Source organism: Sinocyclocheilus anshuiensis, unplaced genomic scaffold (genome assembly GCF_001515605.1).
Source record: "Sinocyclocheilus anshuiensis isolate Anshui unplaced genomic scaffold, SAMN03320099.WGS_v1.1 scaffold130, whole genome shotgun sequence".
In the NCBI taxonomy this organism is placed as follows: Eukaryota; Metazoa; Chordata; class Actinopteri; order Cypriniformes; family Cyprinidae; genus Sinocyclocheilus; species Sinocyclocheilus anshuiensis.
The window spans coordinates 2,988,756-2,997,181 of NW_015544207.1; the positions used below are offsets into that span (position 1 = coordinate 2,988,756).

The 8,426-nt window shown below is 36.6% G+C and overlaps 1 protein-coding gene across 2 annotated transcripts in view; it reads left to right on the forward strand.

Moving 5' to 3' along the window:
- The first annotated feature begins 205 nt into the window (after window positions 1–205).
- The window catches only part of LOC107696968 (neurotrophin-7), a 27,653-nt gene continuing 19,432 nt past the window's right edge, over window positions 206–8,426 (forward strand). For both annotated transcript variants that reach the window (XM_016497548.1, XM_016497547.1), the window contains exon 1: window positions 206–400. The gene's annotated coding sequence lies outside the window, so the exon portion shown is untranslated. The remainder of the gene's footprint in view (window positions 401–8,426) is intronic.

An 8,426-nucleotide genomic window follows, 5' to 3' on the forward strand; every position in this document is an offset into this window, starting at 1 on the left:
CAAGCAAATCACGACAGTGAATCATCTCGTGAACGGGGCCTAAACAAATCTCCACTTTCCTGTTACTCTCAGCGCTACGCAATGGATTCTGCAGCCTATAGACGTGACGAGAGAAAGGAGGGGCAGAGAGGGAGGGAAAGGGGAGGCACTAGGACCTGTTGGCTCCTGCAGTGGAGGTCAGGGGAGTAGCTGTGGGACTCCAACTTTCAGAACAATCAATTTCCCTTAAGAGAGAGTGGGAGCAGGGCTGGAGTGGATGGCACAGGACCTGGATACTCACATTTTGTAACGCCGAACAGGACTGGGCATTGGGGATAAACCTGTGGAGAGGTTGAGAGCTGGAATACAACCAACTTGGGGTTTTGACATTTCACAAACGTGAGAGGAGAGCAGCTGTGAGGTAAGCAGCACTGGGTGCTGATGTTTTGAATTATGAGTTTCGTGGAATGCTTGTGAATGGTCTTGCTACATGTCAACGAGCAAAAGGGAAGCTTTTAATCTGAAATGAGCCCGTATCCTATGACAGGAAGACTCAAGGTGCTGTTGACAAGAAAAGCAATGCATGCATTGAAAAGAAATAACTTGAGTGATATACTAGATGGTATCTAGAGGGGAGAGAACCAGCAGAAGTGGAGCTCACTACATCCACTCCAAAAATTAAAAAATAAAATAAAATAGTAAAGAAGAAAAATCCAAACTGTTTCTGAATGAATTCCAAGCCAAATTGTGTGGTTTGGACAAGAATAACTTGTGGTATTATGAAAATTCAAGCGTTCTGGGGTGTGAGATGACATGTAGTTGAAGCATGAAGAGATCAACTTGGAGGTCTGCTAGGTGCTGGGGACCACCAGACTTTGGAGAAGTATGCTTAGAAGTTAGAGACCCCTAAAACATCAAACCTCCACCTTTCTCTTTTTTCTTTCCATCTATCCGTCAAACCACTCATGTTACACAACCAGAGGGTCTCGCTATCATTGCTTCATTCCTGTCCGAGACATGGAACGCGTTACAGATTTTTATCATTTTCATCTGGGCAGGAGCTGTGGTTAGCATGTCAGCTGGCTTCAGGTTGAAGTTGAAGTCTGAATATGCAAACGGGAGGGAGAAGGCAGAGGGATTTTTATGAATATTTGGCAGAATGATGTAATAGATCTGGAAAGTTGGAATATTCCAATAAGACATGCTTTTTATCACATAAGGAACTTAATACGGTCCAGTACAGGTTGGGTAATTCAGTCAACATCTGTAAAAGATAAAGTCGCCTGCATAAAAATGATAAAATCCTAGGTGCGATTATGTATCGCATAATGCATCTGTATACTTATGCTTGCCTTGTCCAAATGCAGGTCGACGGCCCTCTTGAAGTCGCTTTGGATAGAACCCAACGTTTACTTGACACTGAGTGAGTGAAGCCTTTTAAATTCCCAGATGCTCTCTTGTCCTGAGGCAGATGGACAGTGCTATTTTCCTTCCATACAATGATGTCGGCTATTATTATTCATGAGCAGGGTCAGGTTTCCCATTGAGCCTGAATTAAAGGTTTCTCTCTGTAGATCTGTGCTCACATAGCGTAGCGTGCCGCTGTGGTAATGAGAGGTAATGAGGGCTTCTAATGAGGCAGGTGGGCCACTGCCAGCAACTCCCCTGGGTGTTTAAGTTACCCAGGCCGACGACTCGAGCCTATAGCTTAGTCCCGGCGTTGGTCGTGAATATATAAAACGACCCGTTGACTATATGGCTCGATAAGAGCACACTGACCATCTGGCCAAACAAAATAGATGAGGTGGATCTAGTTTTACTCACCCAACATTCCATGTTCACACACAAAATACTTCTGCAGAAACCCAACACAAACACGCACTCCAGGGTCCTGTTTGACTGTCTCTGGCACCTGGCTGAAACGATCTGGAATATATAGTATCTTCTGATGGATTTCAGAGTTTGCACAGCCCTGGGGCTCTTGTATGCACTGCCAAGACAGTTTTATGAGTATTTGAGCTCGCTTCGGAGCGCTTCTGTTTAGGATAAGCCGTGTTTGTTTGTGCAGAGAAGACCGACCTTCGACAGAGAGCAAAATTTAATGCCCCCTATGGCCACACAAGAGCTTCAAAATTATTCCCATGGTGATTCACGCAACATTTGAGTAGGGAAGTTAAAGTGATAAATTAATAGAATGACTGTAAAATGAGGTGCGATGCTGGAATATATCAACGTCAGTAAAGAAGCGCTAACAGATATCAAAAACATGTGCTGTTGGTATTGGTGAAGTCAGACACCTTCTGCGAATTAGAAGTTTAAGCATAATTATTGGTAGGTCATTGCAATGCCGGAATTGTTTAATCTTTGAAAGAGCCGTTTAACCCCAACGCTTTCTCTGAGATCAGTTAGATCGTGCAATAATGTACAAATGTAAAAAAAACAAAAAAAATCATTGTACGATGAAGAGGATTGTTTACATGCCCAGAGAGATGCTTGAATGTATTCATGAATCGTTTCTCATTTAAAACCCTGATGCGATTTCTGTCAAAATGTTTATAGGATATTATTCGTCTGTTCCAAATACATCATAAAATTCTTTGTCAAGCTATGGATTTCATCGCAAGAAGTTGATAGTACTTGTACTTTTTTTTTTTGCAGGAATCACACAATTTAATCACAGCTTTTTTCTGTATCATATAACTGATCTCATATTTTTGTTTTCCAACTTACAGTGAGGTTAAAAAGTTTGAGTATAGTAAAAATACTTGTTGCTTTCTATATTAAAAATTATGGCAACACTCTAGTTTAGTGACCAATTCTCACTATTAAGTAGTTGCTTATTAGCATGCATATTATATTAGCTGTTTATTAGTAATTATAAAGCACATGCCTTATTCTGCATGACCATATTTTACCTCACTAAGTCGTAGTTAATAGTTAATAGTGATAATTGGTCCCGAAACTAAAGTGTTAACAAATTTATATATTTGCACAGAAAATTCTGTGAAATTTTCCGCATTTCTATATATCATTGTTATTAATTATACCACTTTTTTACATTAAGATGAAAGTTGTGGTAGGTTTTTCTTTTTTTTTTTTTTGAAGAAACGTCACAGAATGTAAAATCTGAATTGTGATTGGTGTGAAATATCCAAATTATTGATTTGATGGAATTCCCTTTGATTTGATGGATTGATTTACATCCAATTGTTGTACTGACTGATACTTTAGAGTGTACAACAGCAGAAAGTTTGTAAATGCTTCTGGAATGTAAAAAAAAGCTTTGATCCTTTAATGGGCACCTAAAGTTTTTCTATAGTGTCGGGTGCCATTTGATTTTATGCATCATTAATTCAAAGAAGCAAGAACATCTATTTTCAGTATAAAGATGGTTCACATGCCCTATTTCACAAATTTATATATTTGATTAGTGATGTAGAAATAGTGCATATTCTGAAATATTGCTTTCATCATTTTGCATGTACAGATTCTGAAATATTCGTTTTGCATCACAACATTCCTTTGTTTTAAAGGTGACATATCATGAAAATCTGACTTTTCCGGGTTTTAAGTGCTATAATCAGGTCCCTGGTGCATCTACCAACCAAGGAAACGTGAAAAAGATTAACCCAGTAACTTTGTTTTGGGAAGCCTTTTTCTGCAAGCGTCTGAGAAAACGAGCGCGTCTGATTTCGCTCCCTTGGTGACGTGGCAAAGGGATCTCATTATAATATTACCGCCCCTTAATCTGTAAGTTCCACCTGCGGCGCCGTCATTTTGATTTCGCAAGCGACAACGGTGTACTAGTTCTAACGCCATGGCGAAAGTTTGAGCAAAACACGCTAACTGTTCTGCCTTTGGCTGCACAGACGAGCACAGAACACTGTTTAGAGTCCCAGCCTCAGAGGAGACAACAGAGCAGTGTATTTATTGATTATTTACTATATATTGCTGCTGCCACACAGATCTAAAATAAAAATGCGATTTATTTCCCAGCTGTTTACCTTCACAGACATACATAACCGAGTGTTTTTGTAACTCGTGTGTTCTGTCCGTGTGCTTCGGATGTGTGCGCTCAGAAAACCGTATATCAGAAGTTTAAACTCATATGGTTTAAAACGCATGATTTCAGCACGATAAACATGATAATCAGAACCAAAACAGATATTTTTAGCAGGTACGAGCTGCAATGGAGCAGCACTATTCTGGAAAAGGGAGCGGGGAGCAGCAGCTCATTTGCATTTAAAGAGACAGGCCCGAAAAACAGCGTGTTTCTGCTTCCACTCAAAATAGGCATTTTCAAAATGATATAATAAATGATCTGTGGAGTATTTTGAGCTGAAACTTCACAGACACATTCTGGGGACACCAGAGACTTATATTACATATTGTAAAAAGGGGCATAATATGTCTCCTTTAAAGTTTTAATCTCTAAAATCCATGTTTAAATTCTAATTTAAATCCCAGATTTTCGCGATGTGGCCTCAGGCTTTCAGACCTCCATGCACTGTTTATACTTTATGTCCTTTCCAAACATTTCCTTCTTGCTGAATGATCAAGGTTAAATCTATGCCTCTTGCACATCTGAACCTTCCCTTTCGTTCAGCTAACAAACAAGCATGTTTCATCCAATCCCTGAGAGCTGGGGTTTTGGACTTATGTACACAAGTGACTAATGACTAATTTCGGGTCGACAATCGCCACTAAAATAACAATTGGGAGAAGTTTGCTTAACAGATGTGATTGCCCTAATTTCAGCTCGACCGCAGAGCATGATGCCTTCACCTGTGCCCCACCCACTGTATTTCTGTTTTCATTTCATAGACAGATGACATGTTTTGCAGTGCTTGTCTCTACATGAGGTTGTCTCCGAAACATACACAGAACATCCACACACAATCAGCAGGCTTTGAACTTGCCGCAACCACTTTCCCCTTGTGGGCCCTGACTTTATGTTACAACTTTGTCTTTTGCTACTGCAGGTGGGTAAGTAGACAAGTAATTTCATGTTTAAGATTAACAGATGATTCAGACAGCTGTGAGAATATTTACTTTTACCTTGTGGCTTAATGTATGGCTCGCTTTCAGTGTGTACATTGGTAACTATTGCATAACATGTCCATGGACGTTGTTTTTTTTTTGTTTTTTTATCAACATGAAGATTTTAGGTTTAAACAGTAACAGTCTCGTAACTGGTCACTATTTCTTTTTGACCATTTTTAATCCCTTTTTTTTTTTTTTTTTTTTTAAGTGCAAATAAAGTAAAATAAAATATTTTAAAAGTACAAATCATCCAATTAATATGACATCAGAAAACTCATAATGCATAATGATAATTATAAAAGATGCCGCAGACACTATCAACCACCCACACTTTCCTGTGCTTAACATAAATTCAAATCACTTCAGTATGCAAAAAATACATATCTGCCACTGAGCGGAACATGATAACTACTTCCTATTTAAAAGCTCCCATCATGCTTTCTGTGAAACTGGATCTTGTGGATGATTCAGTTAATTCAAATCAATGCAAAAGTGTGCATAAGAATGATGTTAGAAATTTGTTTTATTTGTTTCATAAAATGGAAAATTGCAGACAAATGCCATTATAAAATTATTTTGACAGTTGAATTCATTAATCAGTTGTTCAGCAGTTTAATAAAATGATTGAATGATAGATCTTTTGCATCCTAAACAACTGACCCAGAAGATGAGTAATTAAGTGTTTCTTCGATTTTCGAAACTTTTATAACCCAGAGATTAGATTAAAACTAACAGATTTCAGCTTTTCTTTTTGTTAAATGAAGATCACTTTTGTTCATTTTTTTTACAATTCCATAATCATTTATATTTCTTTACTTTCAAATGTATTATTATTATTATTATTAATGTCCCAGAGCTAGAATTTCAATCTTAAAATATGAGGGGGAAAAATCCTAATAAAAATATGAAGTATAATATGTGAAAACAAATCTATGATAATCCAAATAAAATGAACATAAAATATTTTAGTGTTTGCGTGAAAATTATTTCTATTAATTTAATTTACAAAAAATTTACAATTGACCCACAATTGCGGCATCACTTCTGCCATAATTAAAATGTTATTCCTAAAAAATATTTTTAAATAGTTAACGTTGACCTGTAGTTAAGAGCTTGAAATGAAATATGAGGCATGGTGTTGATGTTTTAAGTTCATTGAAGAAAAACAAGGTCAATAAAACTTTAAATAACATCATATTATTTGTGTATTTTATTAATATTTCTTTGGATTTGAGACTTTAGTCTTTGCAACTTTACAGATCTTCTTTATGCACCAAGAGCTTGTAACATTCCAAAGAGAAAGGAAAAATTGAAATCGCATCATATGACCCCTTTAAATAAATCCATGAAATGTTCAAAATGCATATAGCTCAAAAAACTATACTCTGCAAACTGCGTTCAGCTCAGATGCTGCGAGTGTGTTTTCTCGGTTAGGATCTGCGAATGCTTTCGTCAGCTGGTAGACTTCCTTCATAGTGTCTGTCACTGTGCTTATATAGCATCATATGACCCCTTTGAAATGTTCAAAATGCATATAGCTCAAAAAACTATACTCTGCAAACTGCATTCAGCTCAGATGCTGCGAGTGTGTTTTCTCGGTTAGGATCTGCGAATGCTTTCGTCAGCTGGTAGACTTCCTTCATAGTGTCTGTCACTGTGCTTATATAAGACTGTGTGTGTGTGTGTGTGTCGACTTGGTAACTTCTCACAAAATGAATTCCACATTGGATTTACAGCCTTGAGATCTATGGGATCTACTACAACCTCTAACATTTCCGCTGTGTGTGGCCTCAGAAGAATTATCACGCACCTTTCCAGAGCATGTCTGGCCAGTCGTGTCTGCGTGAACGTCTAGCCTGAGTCATTCTGTTGGCACTCACAGCTGCTCGACATGAACGCTTGTGCGGCTTTAGAGTCCATTTCCTGCAGCCATAAACACTCATTAACAACAACCTGAAGCCATCTTACCTGCTTTCACCTCCACATAATTGGAAGAGATGTTTGATGTTAAATCCCTCGAACAGATGATGGAATGATGAGCTTTGGTTTTGTTAAGACCTGAATGAACGGTGTTAGTCACACTAACCAACGGCTCACTAGCTAGTTTTCACTAGCTGGAAAATCTCCTCTTTTTGTGTTCTCCTCTGAGATCATTCTTACAGCAGAGTTACGTATGCATTGTCTATGCGCAGATATTGTTTAGTCTGGACAGGTTGTTCACAGAACAGGTTTCTGACTCATAATATACACAGTAACGCAGATCTATAGCTTCACTTTTATTTTGACTTTCTGAATCCTTGATTACAGCTTGAACATCAAATCTTGTTTGCTTATTTGATGTTATTGTGGCGCTCTGGAATACTTGATTCTGATTGGTCAGTCATGTTTGTATAATGACTTAGACCTGTATAGCAAAGTTCAACAAATGCAATTGCTGAGGATTTGATTAAATCTTAGGCTTTTTTTTTTCCACGTTTTGAAGCTCATTCCAGAGTTGTTGTTGTACTGTATACACTGTAAAAAAATATTTTTCCGAAGTGTATTTTACAAGAAACTTCACTTTCAGTCTTTCTGCTTCAAGAGTGCTTGCTTTCAATGTGTTTCCAGCCATTTATTTGTAATTATTTGTTAAATTTACTACCAATTTCTAAGTGAATACTGTTTTAAAGTAAATTCTGCACCATTTTTTTTTGGAGTCTGCACAAAAACACAATGCATTTCATCGAATCAAAAACATATGGGCATTTCCAAACATCTAATCTAATTTCTAGTCTAAATATTTCTTAACCAAAAACACTGGGGAAGTTAATTAATTACATGAAGCATTTAAACAAACCAATTCACTAACCAATTAATCAAATTTACCAAAGCTACATACGAGAAGTGGACAGTTTTGGATATTTAATTATGGACTCTATTTACTCATTATTTACTATTTACATGCAATACAATTAAACAAAAAAACAATAATTTCGCATTTTGCAACACTACAATGTGGGAAAAAGTACCTTTTTGCTGGAAAAATTACACTGTTTTAAAAATAGCTGAGTTAGTTACTCTTAAAACACTTACTCTGAAATACTGTATATATATATATATATATATATATATATATAAAATATGTAATGTTTATATGTTAAATATATTTACATATAATATAAGAATATAAATATATATGCATGTAAATATTTCCAAAATATATGCTGTATGTGAGTGTATGTATATATACATAATAAATATACACAGTACACACACATATATTATGTAAACAAAAACAAACTTTTATTTTGGATCGCTATTAATCGCTTGACAGCACTAATATATATAATGTTTATATTTGACCACCTTTATTTGACCCTCTAACTCTAACACTTTCTATTCTATTTTAATTCTACTTTATCTAT